This window comes from Schistocerca americana, chromosome 6 (assembly GCF_021461395.2).
Source record: "Schistocerca americana isolate TAMUIC-IGC-003095 chromosome 6, iqSchAmer2.1, whole genome shotgun sequence".
In the NCBI taxonomy this organism is placed as follows: domain Eukaryota; kingdom Metazoa; phylum Arthropoda; class Insecta; order Orthoptera; family Acrididae; genus Schistocerca; species Schistocerca americana.
This window is the reverse complement of record NC_060124.1, coordinates 566,633,611-566,660,287: the sequence shown is the minus strand read 5'-3', so window position 1 is coordinate 566,660,287 and position 26,677 is coordinate 566,633,611.

The window sequence follows — 26,677 nt, the reverse complement described above, 5'->3', positions numbered from 1 at the left end:
TAAATTACTACACAGCTACCCGGAACCCATTACCAATTACAGATTGCCTATCTAAGAGCTCCGAGGAGCAACGAAGATTTGGTTTTAAATATTTTCCGTCAATATTAATCGAATTTAAGAATGTAAAACGCTGTCATAGTCTACTTGAGACGCCCTTTTAAACCCACAGGACAGGACAAGTAGTAGGAATTGCGGAAGGGGGCCAGAATGAGCGGCTGTCAGTTACTCTCCAAACATAACACTTCATTTAGTTGTCCAAATATTACAGCGCAACTCCTAAGCTTGACTATCGACAGAAAACGTCTTTAATTCTAAAACGGCTGAAGGCCCATGAATTAAATACAACTGCTACAAATATTTTTCTTGAGGCAGAAGGCTCTAGGCTTTAACCTTACATAGAATTTAAGACCAAGATATGTAAGACTTCACTAGTCAGATAGAGTAAGTTTTTTAAAAGCGCCTGAAGGTCGGTAAATTTAAAACAACGTAACTACAATAACCTTTTAATAGGAAGAAGGCCTAAGCTTTATAATCAATAAGAAATCTTACTTCAAAACGGATGAAGGCCTTTGTTTAAAAAAAAAAAAAAAACTGCAACCAATTTTCCACGGCAGAAGGCCCAAAGCTTTTAACCTTAAATAGTATTTAAGCACAAGTGATGTAAAACCTGATAAGCAGGAATCCCAAATTTTAAAGCAACTAACGGCCCATAATTTTAAGAACAAAACTACTACGATAAATTTTTTACAGGCAGAAGACCCACAGCTTTATCTTGAAAGAATGTAATACCTGATAAGTAAGAAACTTCAAGCGGCTGAGGGCGCATGCTTTAAGGAAAACAATACAACTACAATAAATTTTGAACAGGGAGAAAGCCCACAGCTTTATCTTCCAAAACGTAATACTTGGTAAGTAAGATTCTTAAAAATTAAAGCGGCTGAAGGCCGATGCTTTAAAATAATACAATACATTTTCAGCAGGCAGAAGGCTCAAGATTTATCTTCAGACAGTGAAAGACTTGCCCAATTTAGAAAAACTTACTTTCAAAACGGCCGAATGCCTTTGATTTTGAAAATACAATTACAAGCATACAAATTCCAACCAACGGCTATAAGCCATTAAAAATTCACAATTGAATGCCAACAAGAAAGGCAGTATAGCAAACGGTGCTCAGAAGTTTCCAGGGGACTGGGTCTGTCCTTGAAATCTTAACGTTCGCTCAGGTTAGACAATAATTCACCCCAACTATACTCGATCCGCCGGCAACACAACCAAGAAACAGTCTGGTATCCACTGACAAGATGACTTGCTAACCACCGACCAGTATACGAGGATTCCAAAGCCTAAAGGTTGCAGACGCAGCCGCCCACAACCAAATACACATTAATCTGTAAAAACTACACACGATGTTCGACAGCAACAACAGGTGAGGAAAGGACACTGCCTGAATTTACGTCAGCAACCAGGGCAGGTAACCGAAACACAAACAGCCACTAGGCAGAAAATACCGCTGGTGCACTTGAATTTGAAATCGACAAATATAGTTAATTCCACGACACAGCAGCTTAATCTTCATCAACTCGAACACTCCCTGTTGCTCCCAGGAATACCACCAGCAGCGAACCTCTAGCTAATGGGACAACGTGAACAGACGTGGCTTCGGTAATTAAATCACCACTCAACTTCCATGTCCTGGGTCGGTGAGCCGCAAACCTCACAGCTCTTGGAACAGCCCCCACACAGTCCGACACTGCATGGAGACCGCCAGCGGCCCTGGCCGACAGCTCCACGCAGAGACTTGCTTACTGATCCGCTCCAACCGAACGACTGGCTGCACACCGCCAAGGCGGAACTATAAGCACCGGACCGAAGATGGTATACAGTGCAAATATCGATGCACACAGCTGCTGCCAGCGGAAAGACCATGGCATAACAGCAATAACCATGGGAAATTGTGGTGTGCGTACTGTAAGACCTTCAATACACACACCATCAGATTATTCGACTTGTCGCTCTAACGAAGTAGGCGAGTGTCAGCAACATTTCTCGTGGTCCTATCGCAGTGTGTTTATCTTCTGCCGTTAGGTCAGGCGATAGAAATGTCACTTGCACGCTTAGAGTAGCAGATTCACAGTGACCAACTTCAAACAGAATTTGATTAATTTTCACACACGTTTATTAAAATAATAAAAATCATAGACATTACGTAACTTGATTCTGGATGCTGTTTACAACTGACAATCTGAAGTTCCTTTGGTCTTGGTACGTTAATCTTATTCTCACATATCTCTGATACTTGACAAGTTGCCTATACATTTATCTTCATGGCTATGGACAGGAATATGATAATCTTATTAGGCGAAGACCGAAACTTCACTATAGACTGGTGCAGACAAATGCAAACTGACTAATCGGAGGTCTGTACACTCGTTATAATACCTCGCGCGTTCATGTATCATTGTGCGAGAGTGATCCGCGAGGAGGAAAGGTTCCATGTTAGCAGCAATCCCATTGGCTGCGTTACATATTAATACGCGGATCGGCGGAAGCAGAATTTAGTCCGTCTCTAAGACAGCGCCATATTGTAATGCGGAGACGGACGAACGCTGCGCCTGCGCTGTTGTGCTTAGCGGGGCGCGCTCTAGTGGGGAAGTTGTGTACGCGCTGACTACGCGGAACAATGTACACAACAGAAATCAAAGGCAAAGTAACTGCCAAGTTTTAAAGCAACGCATAAGCAAGGGGCAGCACATCTCACTACTCTTTAAGAGGAGTTATCTTTTGTTAAATGCTTAACACACTAAGAGAAGTATTACTATGTGCCTATTTGAGGCAGCGTAATTAATGAGCTCGGACTATATCATCCAGTATTTGAGGAATGACTTCTGACAAACTTTAGACATAATCTGAAACCTTTGCGAAATTTTGTATCGTTGACACCCCGCCAAAATATGATGAAATGAAAAATAGTTAGCCGGCCGCTGTGGGCGAGTGGTTTTAGGGGTTTCAGTCCTGAACCGCTATGCTGCTATGGTCGCAGATTCAAATCCTGCCACGGGCATGGATGTGTGTGATGTACTTAGGTTAGTTAGGTTTAAGTAGTTCTAAGTCTAGGGGACTGATGACCTCAAATGTTAAGTCCCATAGTGCTTATAGCCACTTGAACCGTTTGAAAAATTGTTTTTGCTTACCATATTTTCGCTGTTCTTGCAGTTGAACTTCAGCGTGACTTTTTAATTTGTTACGTCATTATCACCAACACTATTCGTAAGACAGTTTGCAGACTGCGTCCACATATACCACTGAGACTACCCGCAAAGTTATATCACTGAAAGACGTATGGTTCGGGAGATATTACCTCGTAAGTATTAAATATGTGGAAAACTAATTTTTGCATAAAATTACGGGCAGGCACGACGTTTTAGCTTATTACTTCTCAAATCTACCACTATTGGCAAATATTTTGCAGAGACTATTCATACCACTGAATGTACCTGCAAACTTGTACGATACATAGCTACGTAGCTGAGGAGCTACGACGTCATAAACATTTAGATGAGTGAAAAACTTGCTTTTGCTTAAAATGGAGCGCATATCATCCAGACTATATTCATCCAGTGTTTTATAATGAGAGCTCTTTGTGACTTCCAATACAGTTCAAAAATAGTTTCAAATTTTTCCTAAGCGTGTTCTCGCATGCATGCTAAAAGTCAAATACTTAACACATTAAGGGGAACGACAGGGTGACGGACGAATAAATTGCCCAAATTCAGCATTGCTTTTTCTCCGTTCTGGAATGTAGTAGACAAATGAAGTTTTTACTGCAATGAATAAAGCATACATTGAAGTTTTTACTGTTATTTTTTTATCGAAAAATATTAATAGCTTCACTGTGTAATTTGGATTCTCCCGAGGCAGCTCTGAAAGAAGGTAGAGCAACTGTATTCACTGTAACTCCAGTTATGGTTATCTGAAACATGAAATTAACGTATCAGCCTTACCCTTACATACGTAAGTTTAGTTTTTCGTAGGAATTTGCAAAAAAATATTTTGTTTTGCGAAGTTATAGATATTTGAAAAAAAAGGCCATTTGTTGACCCATCGGTTTGGGCAGAAAAAAGCTCTGTATATCAACATAAAAAACGCCAACAATGAACTGAGAATCCAGTTTGCTTGAAGGGAGGCCTTAAATCATTAAAATCGGATGAGAATTGTAGCGTGGGCGATGACAACTATGCCGAAAAACATGGTTTTGAGAAAAACGGGTCTAAGGTTTGACAAATATTTATCATATGAAGGAAAGGGACAAGGCTCGAAACCTACGGGATATGATCGATACCTGGTCCATTATAACTATCGCCCCGGCTATCGGATGGCGGCTTTCAGCTACATTGACTTGATCAGCCCTCAGTTTCATCCTCAGAGCCCTTTTCGTCGCTAATCACATCGTCGCTGGCGCCTATGTCTTCACAGGATCGACGCATTTCATCGCTGATTTTGTTTTGAAATGCATTTTCCACGTGCTTAAATGTAAAAAATGCCAAACAAAACTGATTTTCACTTTGCGCAGATCAGTAAAAACACTTGTCAGTAAAAACACTTGTCTCTGAATGACGACTACTGACGCTAACTCAGCTACGAAACAGCTGATTGAGCGTTTACCAGGGGGCCAACATGAGAAAAGTGAAAGCCTCCTATGTGTTCATCTACGTCTACATCTATATGGATCCTTTGCAAATCAGGTTTAAGTGCCTGGCAGAGGGTTCATCGAAGCACCTTCACAATTCTCTGTTATTCCAATCTCATATAGCGCGAGGAAAGAATGAACACCTGTATCTTTCCGTACGAGCTCTGATTTCCCTTATTTTATCGTGATGATCCTTCCACCCTATGTAGGTCGGCGTCAACAAAATATTTTCGCATTCGGAGGAGAGAGTTGGTGATTGGAATTTCGTGAGAAGATTCCGTCGCAACGAAACACGCCTTTCTTTTAATGATTTCCAGCCCAAATCGTGTACCATTTCTGTGACACTCTCTCCCGTATTTCGCCATAATACAAATCGTGCTTCCTTTCTTTGAACTTTTTCGATGTACTCCGTCAGTCCTACCTGGTGAGGATCTCACACTGCGCAGCAGTATTCTAAAGGAGGACGGACAAACGTAGTGTAGGCAGTCTTCTTAGTAGGTCTGTTACACTTTCTAAGCGTCCTGCCAATAAAACGCAGTTTTTGGTTAGCCTTCCCCACAACATTTTCTATGTGTTACTTCCAAATTAAGTTGTTCGCAGTTGTAATACCTAGGTATTTAGTTGAATTTACGGCTTTTAGATTAGACTGAGTTATCGTGTAACCCAATTTTAACGAGTTCCTTTTAGCACTCATGTGGATGACCTCACACTTTTCGTTATTTAGAGTCAAATGCCACTTTTGGCACCATTCAGATACTTTTTCTAAATCGTTTTGCAGTTTGTTTTGATCTTCTGATGACTTTATTAGTTGATAAACGACAGCGTCATTTGCAAAAAAACCGAAGGCGGCTGCCCAGATTGTCTCTCAAATCGTTTATATAGATAAGGAACAGACATTGATAAACATTTTCACCATTAGAATCAGCCCTAAATATATCAGGGATGCAACGAAGGGAGCGTAAGAGCGGAACCGGTTCTCAAATGCTGAGCCGTGGCGTGTACGTTCGACTTCAAACTTTCACAGACTCGTTACTCTTAGGAGTTGGCGCATAATATTTCGGGGAATAATTTTGCAATGTATATACATTCGAATTCCGTAACAAAAAAATTTCGAATTTTTTTCGACCGTCACCCTGTCGTTCCCCTTAGCTCATTTGTAAAGTAATCAGACTTCTCAAGCTGATCTATATGTGGGAGACTGATTCTTTAAACAATCGGAAGTCTGGTAGTTGTTCAGAATGGAAGTGTGACAGCCGTGTAGCGACCGTCATGGATGAGTGGGGGACCGTTCTCTGGTGTGTCCAACCGAGGCTTGTGGGTTCGGTGGGCATAAGGTGTACTGGAATCCGACAAAGGCAAGGATGGTCGCAGCGGGATGGAGCACATGAAAACACTTTATTGTTCGTCGCGCTAGAGCAGATATGGGTACATGCCCTCCTAGATGCTGGGAGGTAGCGAATTTGAAACAGCGCTGAGTAGCGCCTGCGGGAGCTAGCTGAACGTCTGCGTATGGCACTGACGGAGATGTCTGGCCAAAGCCTCACTGGAATCCTTGGGCAGCCCGACGGCGTGGAATCTCGGAAACAGCGGCATGTTTTGCTGCCTGGCGGCGTTGGTGTAACCCGAAGCCGGTTTACAAACGTCGCATGGCACGCGCCCTTGGAACGGTAAGTTGATCACAGTGTCCCTAAATTCCTTGGTATCACAGTGCTCTGTCTGCATCCCAAAAAAGGAGACATTTAGGAATTCGGCCGGTACTTTGATGGGTGACCATCCGGGACGCCATGAGATGTTGCCAATTTTCGGGGTGACCTCAGCCTCGTGCTGCCAACTGACGAGCTACTCGACCGAAAAGTAGCGGTTCCGGTCAAATAAAACCATCATAAACGAGCGGGAGAGCGGTGTGCTGACCACACGACCCACATATCCGCATCTTCAACTGAGGATGACGCGGCGGTCAAATGGTCATGATGGGCCACTTGTGGCCTGCAGCCTGCCGGAGCGGCCGAGCGGTTCTAGGCGCTACAGTCTGGAACCGCGCGACCGCTGCCTCGGGCATGGGTGTGTGTGATGTCCTTAGGTTAGTTAGGTTTAAGTACTTCTACGTTCTAGAGGACTGATGACCTCAGAAGTCCCATAGTGCTCAGAACCATTTTTTTTTTTTTTTGTAGCCTGCAGACGGATTGCTTCTTGGAATTCGATTAGAGAATTGATTACTGGTACGTTACGAAAAGTGAGACAGAAATATTTTACACTGATTTCGAACTATCATAATACTAGGAATACTAGGCATTCTTGACACAAACACATTGGCTGCGTATGTTCTCGCACTGTCAAGCATAAAATAACCCCGCGTCCTTTTAGTCATCTGACAGTTCTGCGAGAAAGATTGCATTATATGATTCAGATGCCTATCAGATGTAATGCCATGGTGAAAAAATATCGGGCCCACTATTCGTGTTACATTAATTGTAAAGCAGAGTCCTATTTTCGTGTCTTGCTGAGGTCCTCCCTCAGAACTCCAAGTTTTATTGTTCCGGTGAGTTCTCAGAACCTGAAAACGCAACCATGCGTCGACAAAAGGGAAACTGTTTCAGCGTCAATATCTCCATCATTTACAGGCTGCAATAACCGGTTACAGTGTAGTTTCTGCACGTCCATCCTAGTGCTCAAATGTGAGTGAATTCCTAAGGGACCAAACTGCTAAGGTCATCAGTTCCTTCCATCCTAGTGGCTGGAGGTCTGAGGGACCAGGACCGTTCACTATTGTAAGAAAATGAAACACCTCTAGCCGTCCTCATGACGTCATTTATTGTATGGCTACCAGTTTCGGCACTTCAGTGCACCATCTTCAGGCCTGTAGCCATAAACAGTAATGATAGCATTATCAACTTACCAGCCATGCAATACAAAGACAGATTACAAAGAGCATGAGAATCAAGGACACGACGCTACAAATGCATTGAGAATAATCATTTAATAGAACGAACAGCTACATCCATTGTCACACACTTAAAGTATACCACAACGAATTTCCACTCTATACGTTGTACAGATATACTATTTACTAAATGTCTTCATGAAATAAATATTCCAATGGTGTTTATTTTTATTTTTGTTGGCCAGTCGGACGATGTATTATCTGCACAACCCTAAAAGAACCTACTAAACGACAAAATAACTGTAGAAAATGATGATGTATTAAGTAGACTGCAACATCAGAAACAAGTAAAGCAAAGAAACATGATCTCTGTGACGTGCCAAAGTATTAAATGCTGAGTTGTAAGCCGCTGAGGGGCACACATACGTCATATACATAAAATGAATGTCCAAGACGTGTCAGAGGACCAAATGTAGGATACCGCCTATGAACATAACATATGTAGAACATTTGAAAAACCCCACAAGGAACTGTTCATGGTGAATAACATTCATGTGCGAATGCATCCATATATCGTATACTGCCATGAAACAATGACACGCAAGGACACTAACTAGCCCTCGAGAACGCAGTGCACCGTAAAGTATGAGTCAACAATAGCTACTTATGATGTACCAGAAACGCCTTCTGATTAGCAAACCACTCGAAAGGTACTATATGTATTAAACACAAGTGAACGCAACAAATGAAATGAAATCTAAAATTACATAAAAATTTATTCTTAAGAACAACTGTACTTTAACCTATATACACATTGGACTTTTCACTACATTAAAACCAGAAATCATTAATCCATGCGATCAAAATTTCAAAAGAAACATACCGGCCATACATATCGTCTAAAAGACAAGCCACAATAGTAATGGACTAGTGAGAAGGCCACGCAACATGCCAGTAATTAAATAACAAGTAGATGTAAGACTACAAACAAGTGACAGCAATCTGTAAGTTGACACTATAGTCGTCGCCCAGCGGTATCTGCACAGATTTCAGTTCGATTTGGCGCATAGCTCCGCAGTGAAACTGCTGCTAGATCTCTAGACCGAAGACCTAAATCATACAGCGGTGTCTTGGACTTCTTACCAATACCGTTCTCAAGTCGTCTACTTCGGGTAAAGTGGATACCCTGGTTTATGACAGTTCATGGAAACCTCCTTGGTTTTGTTTCTTTGTATTCAAACGTCGCCGAATCGATTACATGCGAATTAGTAAAAGCTGAAAGTTACAAGAGCAATCGACTCTAACAGACTGACATTTTGAATTCTTCCCTGTCTTATAACAGATCCAGAACGCATTAAATATGATATGTGTTTCTTTGAGGATGACGACTATAGATTTTAACCTATTGGCTGACATTTGATTTCGAAATGCTCGCTAGAGAGTATAGCTCGTTGTATTACGTACATTAATAAGATATTTTTTACTGATTGCCCGTGTATTCTGGTAAAAAAATAAGGATACTGTTCAGATACGTTTGAAACGGTTTCATGCTGCAGCACTTAAGACATTCAAGGTATGAATTAAGACCGCTACGTTCGCAGGTTCGAATCCTGCCTCGGGCATGGATGTGTGTGATGTCCTTAGGTCAGTTAGGTTTAATTAGTTATAAGTTCTAGGGGACTGATGACCTTAGAAGTTAAGTCCCATAGTGCTCAGAGCCATTTGAACCATTATGAATTAAGAAACGCCTTCAGTCACTACTTCTCGTGTTTTATTCAGTACACGATGCATTTCGGACCCTGTGGGTACATCTTCAGGTGTAATTCGTCTTAATGCATGGTTATTTTATCTCTTGAATGAGATTCCTGTCACGAAAAGGTTTGATGTTAGGTTGCGAATTTCTTGAGTCAAACGCGGGAAATATGTGAGAAATAGTGGAAAAGATGAACAGTGTAAACTTACCAAATAATCCAAGAAAAGCGTTTTTAACGTTTTAGCAGCAGCATACGTTTTGTTCTCCATCGTTTTCGTACATATCATTTCTTTCAATAGGCACATTGATATATACATTCGCGTGGCTGAAGGCGTTTTTAATTCATACCTTGAATGTGTTGAGTACAGCCACGTGTGAAGCTGCAAAATATGGATAAAAGTGAGTAAGAAACCTAAACTTAGTACTGTAACCTCACTGTGTATAAGCCCCTGTAGTAAGAGTTCAATAGACCATCACGTATAAATAGAAGACCGGTGTCATGCGATGAAACAGGTGAACACTTCTAGCTCGACTTGTCTCAAAGTGTCACTCCCCTTCAGTCTGATTCAACTTAGTAGTAGATGTTTCGCTGCTGTCTGAACATACCTATAGAATCGTCTTGTAGATAGCTTTCCTCCTATGCTGCTGTCCAGTATTTAAGGACAAGCTAGGTAGAGCAACATAACATTTCACGGTGAAAATGAATGAGTGCGTCGATGGATGTTGCCAATGGCTTGCCAGTCTCGCACACACTGGTGGACGTCAGATCATGCGACGTAACCTTCACTATAGCGCCAAACGGGATTGGTCCCGCACACGAGGCAGTTGAAGGAACGGTAGAAGACAGAGCGTGTCAATCAGCCAGATGTTGCGGTGCACTGCGGTGGTGTTCTCCATTAAAACTTGGCCCTAAAACAATGTTTTGTGACTTGACCCGGGGAAGAATTATCGGGAAACTGGGAGAGGACGAACTGTGAGACTATATTCTAGGAGTATAGTAATGATCGCAGCACTGTTTCAAGAACATGGGAGTGTTACGGTACACAGGTATTGTTACGCGAAGTAGAGGAGATGGTCGACTACGGTCCACTAGTAGCAGCAGATGACCTCTACATCTACATCTATATCGATAGTCTGCAAATCGTATTTAAGTGCCTGGCGGAGGGTTCATCGAACGAGCTTCACAATAACTGCCCATTATTCCAACCTCGAACAGCACGTGGAAGAAACGATCACGTATATCTTTCCGTGCGAGCTCTGATTTCCCTTGTTTTATTATGGTGATCGTTTCTACCTATGTAGGTCGATGTCAACAAAATATTTTCGCATTCGGAGGAGAAAGTTGGTGATTAAAATTTCGTGAGCAGATACCGCTGCAACGAAAAACGTCTTTGTTTTAACGGCGTCCATTCCAAACTCTGTATCATTTCAGTGGCACTCTGTCTCCTATTTTGCGGTAATGCAAAACGTGCTGCCGTCATTTGAACTTTCTCATTATACTCCGTCAGTCCTATCTGGTAAGGTTCCCACACCGCACAGCAGTATTCTAAAAGAGCATAGACAAGCGTAGTGTAGGCAGTTTCTTTTGTGGATGTGTTATATATTCTAAGTGTCCTGCCAATAAAACGCAGTCTTCGGTTAGCCTTCCCCACTGCATTTTAAGTGCGTTCCTCCAAATTTAAGTTGTTCGTGATTGTAATTTCTAGGTATTTAGCTGAATTTATGGCCTTCATATTTGACTGCTTTATCGTGTAACCGAAGTTTAACTGGTTCGTTTTAGCACTCATGTGGATGACGTTACACATGTCTTCATTTATGATCAGTTGCCCATTTCTGCATCATACTGATATCTTTTTCTTATCTTCTGATGACTTTACTACTCGATAACTGACAGCGCCATCCGCAAAGAACCTAAGACGCCTGCTTAGATTGTCTCGTGTGTCGTTTATATAGATAAGGAACAACATACGGCCTTTACATTTACCTTGGGGAACGCCAGAGATCACCTCTGTTTTATTCGTTGACTTTCCGCTAGTTACTGCAAACTGTGAACACTCTGACAAAATCACGAAACAAGTCACATAACTGAGACGATATTCCATAAGCACTTAAACGGATTACAAGCCGTAAATGCTACATTGAGTAATGGGCAATATGCAGCGCACGTCAGACAGTGGGTACAGTTGCAGTCACATTAACAAGACTGCAAACTACGCAATCTCACGCTCCACAGTAACACGGCGACTGGTTGAGGGTGGTTCCTCTGTCTGAAACGTCGCGCATGGACCGCTGGATGGAAGGGCTGTGGTCACGAGGGTGCACGACCTCGTCGTAAACCAGATCCTGCAGGGTTTCAGATGAGTGCATTTCAATTCAAGTAGAGAAACCTCCACCATTGTGGCGTCTCGCGATTCTCCAGTAACTTGGGTTCGTGTTTCTGCTCATAGTGTCGCCGAGGCGAAGAGCAGCGAGTTGAGTGCTTGGGGAAGACGGATCTGATTAGCTTTCCTTGACTGCTTATTGCTATTTACTGCGTTCAGCTTGATACAATTTGTTAAGTTCAACCTGCGGTATTTTTTCTGCCTGGTGGTAGCTAACGCCCCGGTTAGCTGCCCAGGGGGTTAGTGTATGTAACGGCAGCGTACGTTTGCTAGCTTCGCCGCTGCTGTCCAGTAAGGCATGTAGTTTTGACAGCTTTCTTGATTTTAGGCCGTTTGTGAATCTTCTACTCTCGTGGTAGTGATTCCTTTCTCGTTCCGGGTGCTCTAAGCACAGTATTCTGGGGACGTAGTGCAGTCCGCTGGTTCCGGCTCTGGCGTGTTGTTCCATTCTTACATTTGGTTTATTGGACGTCAGGTAGCTTCAGCAAGATTATCATTAGTCATTCGTTGGACTGCCACTAGTCTGAGTTGCCATCTTGTGAAGTGAGTGCAGCTCTTGGCTGCCCATCTCATCGCTCGCGAAAGTGATTGTTGCCGAACCTTCTCAGAGGTCGATTCCTGGAGCACCGTCTGTGACTGGTCCCTGTGTTTTATTATTGTAATATTTATTACCATACCTTGTAATGCCTACATTAGAGGTTATGTATGTCTAGGTAATAGTTCCGGTCACCTTCTGGAATCAATCTAGCCGTTAAGGGTTGTGTTACAGGCTTTACCATCATCTTATTTCACCCGTTTGGTGGTCAATTGCTTGTTTCTTTCAGTTAACCTTTGCTTGTATTTGCTGTTTTACAGCAGGCTTCTAAATTTTTTATGTAATTTCCGTTCCTGGCGTGTAAGGTCTTCAGCCGTAAATGTGGCTATTTTCTTTGAAAAAAGTTTGGTATTTGTACTTTAGCAGTAAGCCTTGAAACCTTATTTACTGCCATTCCTGTGGTCTCATACCTTCTGCTGTGTATGTGGCCATTTACCTTTTAATATTTCAATACCTGCATGTTGTAAATTGCAGCGAGTTTTTAAACATTCTTAATTTATTGTCGTTCTTGGCGCGTAAAGACTTCAGTCGTGATCACAGTGGTTTTTCTTCAGTCATTATCTGTATCTGTATTTTATTGTGACTGATAAATTGTAACGCACTGGAAACACTATTATATAAGCAGTTGTTTATTCCTTCATTAATAACGTACGGCATTTTTTAAATTTATTGTTGAGTCTGGAATTACTGTTTTAAAAATAAATGTCTGTAACCGCAAAAGGAAACCAGTAGTGGCTTATTACGGCCCCGTGCACAATCGTAACCGAATCCTTCCTTCCCTTTACTGCCAGGTCCCACTTTCCTCGGATGAAAGCGGATTCAGCCCGAGTAATTATTTTTGATTAGTGATTTTGGACATACCCTTAAATGCCGAGAGTAGTGAACATTATCGAACATGATTGTTCTAGTGGTCTAGGCGTTGTGGAGTATGGAGGAATGATGTTGCACGGATGTACTGAGTTCCAAATCTTTGAACCGGACACTCTCCGATGAACGTCATTGTTATTCTGTACTCTTTCCCCAAGTGCGTTTTTTCCTGGGTGCGGGGCTTTGCCCCTGACTTCCTTTAAATGGATGACAATGCGCGGTGCATCGAACAGAGCAGTTGAAAGAGCTCTTGGGACGAGATGAATTCGTCCAAAGGACTTACCCGTTCGTTCTCCCAACATAAATGCTATCGAGCATGCGTTAGCAAGATGTCCTGCAGCACGTCCACTTCCAGCAGTTGTCAACTGCTCTACTTAATTCCTTACCGGCTTTTTATCCGCAAGGGAGCTCGTTGCAGACCATACACTGCCTTCTGTGATGAGCTCCTTATAAAGGACCATTTACCGCCTTTAGTAATGTCTAGGGGATCAACATGCTTCTCGACTTCAGTGAAATCATTGAGTAAACATACCATATTTGTTCGTCCCATTGCGTACTTCTTTCAGTTGCCTTCTGTACTTTACAGTAGGAGTTCTTTCTATATGTCGTCCGAGCTGAGTTTCATCGAGCTATGCTATAGTGAAACATGCGAAAGATACTTTCGTCTGTCTGAAATAATTTAAAATGTCGGCTGTTGGGGCTCGAAGGCGTCTTTGAAGATAGGAGTAATGGTTGTGACTGTAGTTCATAATGAACACTGATTGATAAATTCCAGTCGTATATGGAGGTGCAAAACTCAACAAGAATTTAGTTTTCGTAGTACAAAGCATCACTTCGGGTAAAAATTGACAACACATTTGCGTTACATCCATGGTTAGCAATAAAATCGTATTAATTGAGTTATAGTTTCAGTAATACTTTTAATAATTACGCTTGCGACACTGTGCATTAAAGACATAGGTAAATGTTTCAGGCTTCATACTATCCAGTGGATTTCAGATTCTAACTGCAAGAAAGTTCTGTGCTCATAATAAAATAACAGGCAGTAAAAGTATGCTCTTTTATTTTCCGAAGCATGTAGATATCGATGGCATATTCTTTTGTCTCACCTGTCAAGTAGGATGTTCGCTGGTATCGCCAGTTTTCAGCTGTTTCCACGATCACTGCACCACGGCAACAAAGCTGTTGCTATCTTCTCACTGGGGAACTAAACTAACAAGTTCCAGCATAAAATTTCATTTGGTACTCCAGCGCGTCGTCTCTGGCTCAATGTGCACTGTAAAATTCTGGAACTCTTTCCAAATAAGATACTGGACAGGATTATGTCCGGCTGAAATATGTAGACGCGAATTTATATTAACAAAGTGGACGGCTGTGTAACTTTATATTCAGTGGGGTATCATCCCTTTTATTAGCATCCACTATTGAAAAATCTTTCGCTTTGTTAACTTCTAACTGGCTTGCTGATCAACGCACAAAGCAATAGCTGTCAGTCTCCACACAATCTGTAGAAAGAGCCAAATTCACCGTCTCTCTTCTGTAAAAAGTAACACAGCCAGGAGAAATAACGAAATGTTTGTGTGTGTTCTTTGGTGAGATTGCTTCTGGTTTTATGCTACTCACTGTATTATTGGCTTTTGCCTCCCAACGTCTTCAGCGCTGGACAGTGAAAAATTTTGTCTCCAGCAAATTTTGGCTCTTGTTTTACTTATTTCTATAAAATCTTCAGCTCTTGTGATAACCTCCTCCGTGTAGCGTTTCAATATTGGTTTCCTTTTCAATATTTCGGTATCGTTTTACAACAAAGGCTAAGCATTATTCTCTAGAATGTTCTGAGTCCCTCTCGTAGGTTCACTTCAGTACTACGTTTTCTATTTCAGCTCCATGTCTCTGTCACCTTCATAAAGTTCTTCACCTTAAAACTCAAGGAAACCAGTCCTACCTTCCACAAAATAATGGACTATCCATCATTTAACTGCGCATACGCACCCATCTGGCCACATACATCTGATACTCAGCAAGAGCAAGATTGATTACTTCCTCTTGATACTTCGAAGCTTACAATTTATTTCATACGAGCGCTATTCGGAAAGAAGGATCCGACAGCTCGCAAAATGGAAACGCCACTGAAAAATCCGATGAAGCTTTGCACAGATGTGTTGGACAGTGTCTCTATTATGCCTGTCGATCACGTAACGTCGTCGCTCTTTTCATATCTGAGCACACAGTGAATACATAAAGATGCCTGGCACAATAATGTCCCTCGCCAAATACTGGTACCCGCTGCGAGTTTGTGCGTCCCACATAACGTTAAGTATCATGCATTTGCTTTTCCCATGAGATTTCTCGACCGCACGCGGCAGGGGAAGTGAGGAACCCTCTGCAACGTTGTCGATGGGAAGTGTTTGATCACCTACCATGCAGCCCAGACTTGGCTCCCTCTCATGTTCTTCTCTGCTCACATGGACCACTGGCTATGAAGGCAACGTTATGGAACAGACAACGAACTGCAGATCAGTGTAGAGAAGTGGCGGAAAGCACAGGCGGATGCCTTTTATGACAAGGGTGTTGGAAAATTGGTACAACGCTAGGACAGATGTGTCGGTGTGGCGACAATGTAGAGTAGTAACTATAAGGTGTAACAGTCGCAAACAAAATGTTTTGGTTCTGACTGTGGTTTCCATTCTGCAACCGATCGACCTTACTTTCCGAATAGCCCTTGTATATGAAACTTACTTAACCATAGCTTCAGACTACACAGATTTTGCATATAACTCACTGACAGAATTATATTACAAATCCATAAAACGTATTATATACATTTTTTATTTGCAAAAGCCTATGAAATAAATAAAAAGAAATAAAAATTAAAACTAACTGCAATTTTACTATAAATTCGAACTAAACATTAGTATAAGGCTGTTGGGCGATTAAGGAAAGGGCTCAAAATGTGTCTGTTATATGTTAACATGTTAGTAAACTACAACTACGTTCTTTATGGTATTATATTAGTGTGTCAGCATATTATAACCAAGTTATAAGAAATTTACGAGGAAAGTGACGTAGACTTTCATCAGAGAAGATTTTAGTGTCAGTGTAAATGACCACAAAAGCCTACAGACATACGAAAGTTGCATATATGCCAAACTAATCTGAACTAAATCTACGTTAATTTAATTAATTTGTCTTTTCCCATTCATTTATCACTATGCAATTCGAAATGTTTCGTATCATTTATATTCTAATATTACTATACCACATTGCTAAGAGATAAGCGATTGTAGCGAAAAGACATGCAGATGTTATTTCACATCTCACTCATTTTCTGCTGGTAGGCGGATGATATGGTCTCAGTCTCTAATCATTATAGCCAATGCATGTTCTGTTGTTCCATTGAACTGTGCGGCGATCAGAGGTGGATTTGTGCGTCTCTTAAGAGCCATGAACCTTCAGCCACACTTTCTCCTCCTGCTAGTCCACTCCAATGCCTCACCGTCTGGCCACAGCTTCCGAATCACATTCTTGATGGGCCTTCAGGAGCCCTTATTTATGCACTAAAATACAGAAACTGACATCAGAAATTTGACTTGACTTGTGCTTAACACATTCAGCGGTGTCTTGGCTCTTAGAGATGCACAGAAAAACGTGAAACTGGTGTATGCGGAGATACATTCCCTTAGAATAACGGCAACATAAGCAGTAACATGGATTGTCTCCTTGTGTGATGTGTGTGACTGTGTCTTTCATTTAAACGCCTTGTGAAAATAAATAAATTAGGCGTTCTGAGAAATATTGAAGTAGATTAAGAGAGAACAGTTAATTCGATTCCCTCGGATCGACTACTTGGTCACTACACAGAGAGTAGCTCACTTACGTTTGTTGTTGATAGCACTTCGACGAAATGTTTTGTTGTTTTTATGTGTCACTGAAATATTCCCCAGGAGACTAGATTTCAAGATGAAATCGTTTATTACTTTCCACATCGCGGAATAAAATGTCACTTGACAAATTTTTAATATAAAATTGCCTTCAGGAGCCCAAATTTGTGCTCTAAAATATAGAAACTGATATCAGAAATTGGGCTTGACTTGTGCTTAACGCATTCAGCCGTGTCCTGGCTCCTAGAGATGCACAGAAAGAAACTGATATCAGAAATTGGACTTGACTGGTGCTTAACGCATTCAGCCGTGTCCTGGCTCCTAGAGATGCACAGAAAAATGTGAAACTGGTGTATGCGGAGATGCATTCCCTTCGAATAATTTAATCCTTTCACTGTGCATTTAGTCTGAGCGATTGTCTGCTGTATGGAAAATTTTTATGCTATACATATATACTCGACTTAGCAATCTATCGTTATTACTGAGACAAATTTAAGAATCAAAATGTAGTAATGTTGTGTTGCAATAAATCATTGATTCTTGTTTTTATCTTTTCAGAGAAATGCTATTTTTTTTAAAAAAAAACTTGCTTTATTTGCAGAAAAAAATACAACTGGTATTACATTAGCTAAATCTCAAAGTATGGAATCTTTCGAAACAAGAATTCAAAGAAAAAGGAGCATTACATTTTATAGATACGTACTAGTGTCTGCGTTTGTCATTTTTTGCACATACAATACACCATCTCTGGGCGGTCTTCTTCTCTGATGTTCCTGGGATTACAAAGATAAAGTGGCGCCCGCTTAGGAGTAATGGTTTATCTCCATCAACCGACCCCCTTCCACGATGGCCGTTTCTTTACGGTCGGTGGTAAATCTCTAGCGTATCCTTGATGAGTTTCTGTTGAAAATCAGATACTGAAATACTTCTTCTCCTTTGAGTTTTGTAGAGCGAATGCGCATTCAGCAGAGGCTAATCCATCAAATAAAAAAAAACTCTATTTTAGACCATTTTATAGTTTTTCGTACATATTTTTTGCTTCATATGTGCTTCTGTAAATTTTATCATTCACTATGATTTCGCTGTTATGAAGGTTTGAAAGCATCCTCACTTGCCACCTGTCCTGACGTAAACTCGATCTCATCTGTTTTAAAGTTTTTTGACTAAGTAGGCATGCCTTTTCGCTTTTTCCTTACAGTTCCGAAAGCGATAGTCACTCTGTCATTCAGACAAGAAAATAACGTCGGGATAGTGTACCACCTGTCAACAAGCAATGTCTGACCTTTACCAAGGTACCGTTCTAGTGAAGTACGAAGAAGGCTTCCAGATATTTCAACATATACACCAAAGACAGTTTCTTTTTTCAAGTACGGCGCTGCACCCGCATAAATAAAAAAGAGAATACGTCCTGTTTTACAATCAGACAACAGGAAAAACTTTACGCCAAATCTTAGAGTCTGCATGGAATGTACTGTTTAAAGAATCTTTGTAGAAAACTGAACTTTCGTTAGTGCACATTTTTGTAAAAGAATGGAAAGCGTCTGGAAATGCATTTCGTAGATAATTCGCCTAATTTTACAGGCTTTGTCATCTCCAGGGTTCTCACTGTTATCAACGAAGTGTAACATCCTCTAGCTATGTTATGCTCAAACACTGATCGTTGGTCCACTAACTGTTTGTTTCAGTGTTTCTCAATTGATCTATGAGAAAACTTGCAGCAAGGAGACAGTTAATTTCATCACTGTTTCTGTTTTTCCAGCGTCGCAGTCTTGATTTTTCACTGACTTTTTGCAAAGACACACGTTATATAAACTATACTGTTCAGCTGAATAGTTTACCATTTCTTGCCTTAAGAGAAGGTAATAGAACTCATATGCCGTCATATGCATTATATGAACCACCTACACTCACGATGTTTTCTACCGGAATGACTGTCATCGACGTTATACGCCTTGGGTTTCAAGTCGGAGTCTTTCCATTTAAAATGATCTATTTGTGTCTTTTGTCAGATCTGTCTGGCATATTCTCAGGCTTCTCTTCGGAATCGGAGGAAGAGGCGACGGTAACATCAAAATCCGGACCTGAGTTTGCTGGTTCATTAACATTTTGAATATTAATGGCGACTCGTTCACCTACAGGGTCGTCGACATGACTATTTGTCCAGTCTTAGTCGACTGGACTTGACGTGAGACATCTATGTCGACACTTTGATTTAGAAGACTCAGCAGCTCATCTTCTATAAACGGAGGATAACTGTCACTTTATTCTGTAACACCGAAAATTGCAGAAACAAACTGAGTAATGTTACCACACAATGACCTCTAACAAAAGCCGGCTGGGGTGGTCGAGCAGTTCTAGGGGCTACAGTGTGGAACCGCGCGACCGTTGCGTTCGCAGGTTCCAATCCTGCGTCGGGCATGGATTTGTGTGATGTCCTTAAGTTAGTTAGGTTTAAGTAGTTCTAAGTTCTAGGGGACTCATGACCTCAGACGTTAAGTCCCATAGTGCTCAGAGCCATTTGAACCATTTGAACCTCTAAATAAAATCAGGACTGAGGAAGTCGTTCGAGTAATTTCCAGTATTCCAACAATTAGACTGAGTAGTTGTGCAGCAGTGATCTCTGACTCGCTGGCAGGGTTGAAGACATACGTATTTATACGATTGTAGCGTGGGACCGCTGTATAGATTGTTCATAGCAATTCGTGTATGCACGTCTGGAGCATTTAAGCAGTTAGCGTATATACACGGTGAGTCGCGTAAGACGTAACACCCCCTCTATTCCGGGGGCGGTTGCACGTATCGGCATGCGGTTTTCGGCAAATCATAGCCGACTATGGGGCACATACTGTCTTGTACGCACAATAATCACAACGTTTATATTGTCCAAAATAATGAGGCAAGTACATGTTTTTTTAATGGGACGCTACACTTTTTCTACTATCATTCGAACGCTCTGGAAAAGGCGCGTATAGTGATGTAACGCATGTTGCTATTGCTTCGCTTAAAAGACGCTGGGAAATATTGTACGATTGAAGATCGAGGCGGTCGGAAGCGGCTGCAGACTGTAAACACGCCTCGCGCGACCCGCAGGCCGAGTTGCCGTGCTCTGTGCAGCATGCACGGCCTACGCTACTTACAAGGGAACATCCCCATCGCACCCCCCTCAGATTTAGTTATACGTTGGCACAGTGGATAGGCCTTGAAAAACTGAAGACAGATCAATCGAGAAAACAGGAAGAAGTTGTGTGGAACTATGAAAAAATAAGCAAAATATACAAACTGGGTCGTCCATGCGTAAGATAGGCAACATTAAGGGGGACGTGAGGCGAGGAGTGCCGTGGTCCCGTGGTTAGCGTGAAAATCTGCGGAACGAGAGGTCCATGGTTCATATCTGCCCTCGACTGAAAATTTTGCTTTCTTTATTTTCGCAAAGTTATGATCTGTCAGTTCGTTCATTGACGTCTCTGTTCACTGTAATAAGTTTAGTGTCTGTGTTTTGCGACCGCACCGCAAAACCGTGTGATTAGTTGACGAAAGGACGTGCCTCTCCAATGGGAACCGAAAACATTTGATCGCAAGGTCATAGGTCAACCGATTCCTCCACAGGAAAACACCTCTGATATTTTGTATACGACACTGGTGACAGCATGTCCGTCACATGACAGGAATATGTTGTCGACCCACCTAACTAGTACACTTGGCGAATGGGTGAAAAGATTCTTCTACCTTGCCCGATTTAGGTTTTCTTGTAGATGTAATAATCACTCCAAAAAAAGTGATGAAAACAAAAGAGTTTTTCACATAAACTGAAAATAAAGAGTTAAAGTTTTCAGTCGAGGGCAGATTTGAACCAAGGACCTCTCGTTCCGCAGATGTTCACGCTAACCACGGGACCACGGCGCTCCGCGCCTCATATTGCCCTTAATGTTGCCTATCTTACGCATGGACGACCCAGTTTGTATATTTTGCTTATTTTTTCATAGTTCCATACAACTTCTTCCTGTTTTCTCGATTGATCTGTGTTCAGTTTTTCAAGGCCTATCCACTGTGCCAACTTACAACTAAATCTGAGGGGGATGCGATGGGGAGGTTCCCTTGTTAGGTAAATCCTTATCAGCCCTCTTTTATATGTCTGTATATGTCTGGAACAGTGATAGGGTTAAATACAGGTACTGCAATAACAGTAATAGATCGGTTTGATCAGTGTATTTACTTCAACGCCTGAATGGAAAACTTTGCCATAAACATAACAGGAGAAATCATAAATCATGAAAGATGGTCTCCAACGCATTGTTTTCTGATAATTTATCGATCCTCCGCTAGAGTCGCAGTCTGTGAAATACTACGTTACATTTCAGCTATCATAGCGCCTTGTGCAACGAGAACACAGCAATTAATTAATTTTTGTAAACGGCAGTGTCTGTCTTCCCATTAATAAGCTTTCTCCTGTAATCAGTAACTTGATGAAAACGACAGCAAATAATAGCACAGCTATCTGAAAAATCACTTCTTTAAAAATTGTGAACCGAGGAGCTTTGGGTTGCGCAATGAATTACGGACCTGTAAAGTGCAAATAACAGCCAGTGGATGAGGCGTATCTTTAATGCACTCCTTTAATGGGCTGTAAAACGGATATTGCACCACATTCATGTCACTATTGTGGTCGTATAGCGCCCGTGTCAGGAGCTACTCTGTTATACTTCGAGTGGTTTCAGCAGTCAACATTGTGCAGTATCTAGTGAGTGCGCCAATGCTTCTCGCACATTTATCAACTGATTTTTTTCGTTATGAATTCAGGTTCGAGGAGTGAGCGTTCTGTTTCGATTGCAATTTGAGTAAGAAGATGTATAAAGAGAAAACTCTGTAGTCTTATATCTTTGACAATGATGGCCGAAGGATCGATGGCAGATATCATGCAATCGCAGGTTCAGCGGCTCCACCAAAGGGGTGGTAACTACGACACGTCACTGCCGGCTGACACATCTCGTCCGCCTTATAAACTACGTAAAAGTAATATATAAGGCACATAGAAGACGGAAGTTAGTTCTCTTGAGGCAATCACGTCCAAAAACATAATCGCCGCCTACAAATGCCAACGTCTTCTTACCGCCACTGCCGCTTCACACAGAGTACGACTAAATACTGCTATGCTGGACTCTGCCCAATTATTTGTCTCACCCTCTTGTACTGTGGTCGGACTTTGTCAGCTTCGCTCGACTGGTGTTCGTAGAATCTTAAATATTTCGTCTGGGTATCTGTGATGATGACGTCATAGAAGGATTAATAGTATTCGATATGGAAAAGCATCTTGCATTACACTCAGAACAGAAGTGAACTTTGGAGGACTTCAAAACTTTTTCGATAGTTCTCTTTTATTATCTTAATCGTTAATCATTTTTTAAATACTCTGATGTTTGAGACAGCAGTGCTGAAAACTTTGATTCTTAACTAACGGTAAAAATTTGTGGTCATTAACATTCAATGAAACTAGCTTTTATGGTGAAATTTTGAATGTAACATTAATCCTCTACAAATTGTTTAGCATTGTTGGTGAAGCCATGAACGTACTCAAAACCAGCATGAGAGTGCGCTGTATCACTCGCGGTTGAAGGCAGGAATTTAGTTACTTCGTGACAACTGGAGGTGGCAGACACAGGGTGGCAACCCAAATGCCCATGATAGGCACAATTCACAGATGCGGAGGTGCCATCGGAATTTTGTGCGAGGGTCCTACTACTGAATCATTTAAAAATTCTTAACGCCAACATTCAACGACTGTTACTAAACTTAGAGTTCTGGCCCCATTTTTGTCTTGAAATACTTATACGTTAGTCTGAGAGAATTTGGTAGTAGATTTCTTTCCTACATGGGAGTAATAACTGAAATATCAAAATCATCTAGACGCTACCGCCAGCAATTGCCAAATTTATATCCACTGAGCAGTACTGAGTATTACGCAATAATACTGAACGTCTAAGAACAGTATTGACGCTTTGCGCGGTGTGTTTAAGGAGACTGCAGCGCTTTAAAAATATTGACACTGACTCAGTGATTTGAGAAGTATATTGTAGCTTGTAATGGAGATGTTGCGCGATGCATTGCAGTTCCTGCTGAGACTTAGTGGTTTGCTGACATGCAAACAACTGATATATCGACACCATATGAATATGAATATATCTGAAAAGACAGATGCATGTAACCATCTGTTGATTTACATTTAGGGAAATAGTTTCATTACAAATTAAATACATTTTCAGTTCTTTGCTGTAGAAACATTCGAGATAAGTTTTTAAGCACAGGGAAGCAGCACAGCAACTGCGTATTTGTTCGTTTAAGAAGTATAAATTATTTACGTAATATTTGACTTTACTCGTGTTACTAATGATTAATTTACACGTTCGGACTCAAAGTATTAGCCTCCAAAACATACCGCAACCAGAGTACAATGCGATTTGTAGATCGTTTCTCTTAGGTCCCTAAATCTGTAATTATGTGTTTTAGCAAGTTAAAATTACGGGCGCCTGCCATATTCAGATACATTTCTTAGTGAATAAGGAATTGCAATAATCAAATCTAAAATTTCAATTACTAATGAACTGTCTGTATAAAAGATTTCATAAGAAATCCATTGAACCATCTTTTACTTGTAATAGTGATTATGTACTTTACTATTAGACAGGCCTTCTGCCGTTAAATGGAATTGGAGTTATTACCATTGAGGCCTTCAGCCGACAAATACGGTAGTTGGAATTTCTGGTCAATAAGGACTTTAGCCGTGAATGCAATTTGTCTTAAGAATTTTTAATTGGATATTGTCTCTTCATAGTGAAATTTTTCTTTAAAAACATTTCAGTATCTCTTGGAGAAGTTTGTTTTTAAGAAATTTGTATCCAGGCCTTCAGTCCTTAAATTGTTTTTGAGTTGTTACTACTGCGGCCTTCAGCTGACAAATAATTTGAATCTCTGGCTAATAAGGCCTTCAGCCGTGAATGAAATCTGTCTTAAGAACTTTTTTTACGAGATATTGTCTGTTAATAGTAAAATTTTCATGACTGTATTTTCTTTGAAAAATATCTTATTATCCCTTGGAGAAGTTTAACTATCCAGGTCTTCAGCCGTCAAATTGTTTTGACTTATTACTATTTGGGCCTTCAGCCGACAATTTATTTGAACTTCTGGTCTATAAGGCCTTCAGCCGTGAGTGCAACTTGCTCAAGAGTGCTTTTTATTAGACATTGTATCTTAATAATCAAATTTGATAATTGTTCCTCATTGTCAACCTCATTTCCAATTGGTTCCAAATAAAGTGTACGTGATTTAAAAAAGAAAAACAAAAAACTGAGCATCCACACCGAATCCTGTCGTTCCCTAAGTCCTATGTTTCACCCCCTGACCACAACTTTCTGTATATATTCAAAAGTAGGTGATACTTTCATTGTGCAACGGGAAGAAACACAGGCAAGAATGAATATATGAATGAATTTAAGGTCACGACTACTTCTCTCTGTTTCTTAACATGGTTCGTAAGTCATCTTCCTTATAGTCAGACCGCGTGCAGTGAAGATGTAAACCTGACACTGAATGCCTAGCGTCTCTCCACTCAAGAACGTGAATGTCTATCACAATCTGGAGTCAACAATCAGCTTCAATGACTCGCCAACGCTACTTACCTTTCGTGCTATAAAGTCATGTAATGAACTCAAAAAATTTCTGATAATAGCTGTTTGATTCCTCTTTCACTAATAATCCTGCTTAATGCACAGTTCACAGAAATGTTCCTGTGCAGATCAAACACACATTCAAACATGACCATAGGAGCACGTATGTAATACATGAATTACTGGGAAGGAAAATAAATCGTAGATGTTTGACTAGAATTATTCTCGATTGTTTATGGTCAATTGAACAGCAGTAACAGATAGCAACTTTAAATTCTTTCTGTGACGGATTACATGATATGCAAGTCCACGATTAGAGAAACTGAACAGACGAAAGGCTCTGTGTTTCGGAACAGAATGTCTTTGCAACTGGCTTGTGACTAAGAACTAGCGTAAGAGTGAACAGCTTGAAAGGTAGCACTTTAACAAAATCTTTCACAAAACAAGTACAGAAATTATCCAAACAAAATCAGAAATAAACATAAATGTTGACGAAATATACATAGAACAAAGGTGAAACATTATTTATAGGTGATTGAAAATTGTGAGGAAAGTGTTTCTATTACAACCTCATTCACTTCATTTTATTGTCCTCAGGGGCTCAGTAATCGTTTGCTCAGTACGGGCTCGGCGACCCCGGTGGTTCCTGAGCTGGGGGCAGGTAAGCGCCGCCAGTCTCCTGTTACCGTAAGCTCTGGGCATGCTTCAACGACCACTATATGGCACGTCAGTGGGACGTTGTGTGTCACAGGGAATGGGGATCTTGGCTTGACCACCAGGGTAGTGAGGATGGTAGAAAGCTCTATGAAAAAAAACTCAATCTCAAGGTGTGCTGCGCTCTAATCAGATGCCTGGCTGTTGAGGTGGAACAGTTGTTAGCGGGCAACCTCTGGGGAACCTGCCGCACCTCCGTTGTATAAGGCTTACTCACGCAGGCGGGACTCTTTCTGAGTGGATCTTTGTTTCCCTAGCTGCTCGTGCGACCGAGGATCCTCCTGGTAACCTGCATCAGCTGAATGACAGTAACAGAGCTCAAGTAGTCGTAAATCAAAATGTGTTTTTGGTCATTACGAGGAAGAAGGGGATGCTTAAAAATGTGTCCAATGTGTCCCCCTTCTATATCCATAATGGCTTGGAAGGACTTCTGGAAGCCTGAAGTCTATTAAGAGGCTGCAGAACGGTTCCCTACTGGTCGTGACTAACATGGCAAAACAGGTCGAACTACTTACGAAGTCCGAAAAATTTGGTGAATTTGATGTAACTGTTGAACTGCATAACTCTCTTAACTCTAGGAAGGGTGTGGTCACACGCCGTGACATTGTAGATATCGACATAGCCGAACTTAAACAGGAATGAGCATTACAGGGGATAGTAAACGTAGAGCAATGGATGTGAACGAGTAATGGAGAAATTAAGAAGAGCACCACCTTCATTGTAACCTTTAATTCTCCAGCGTTGCCGGACCACATCATGGCAGGTTTCCTCCAACACAGGGGTTAGGCCTTATGTTCCTAATCCTATGCGGTGCTAAAAATGCCAGCGTTTTGACTAGGCAGTGCTAAGCTGCGGGGGTGAAGGGACCTGTGGGAAATGTGAAAAGGCAGACCATGAAGCTCCCATTGACTGTCCATTTCCAGCAGCCTGCGTTAACTGCTCTGGGAGCCACTCAGTCTGGAGCCGAGACTGCCCTGTTATTGCAGAGGAACTAAAAGTCACCAAGCGGATCCCCTATGCTGAAGCTGAAAAGGAATGTAAAGCTGACAAAATCTTCCGTCTTTACTACCTCTTTTGCTTCCAACGCGCAGAAACCTGTTCCTAAGGTCGACGCCTCGACGCGAACACAGTCCAGTGTACAACCACCAACACTTATACTTGCATGTGCACATACCAAGGCAAAACGAGTAGGGATAAAGCAATCAAAGCAGCCACCACAGTATGTGTGAAGAAGACACACAACAAGCAGAGTGCCGCTCAATG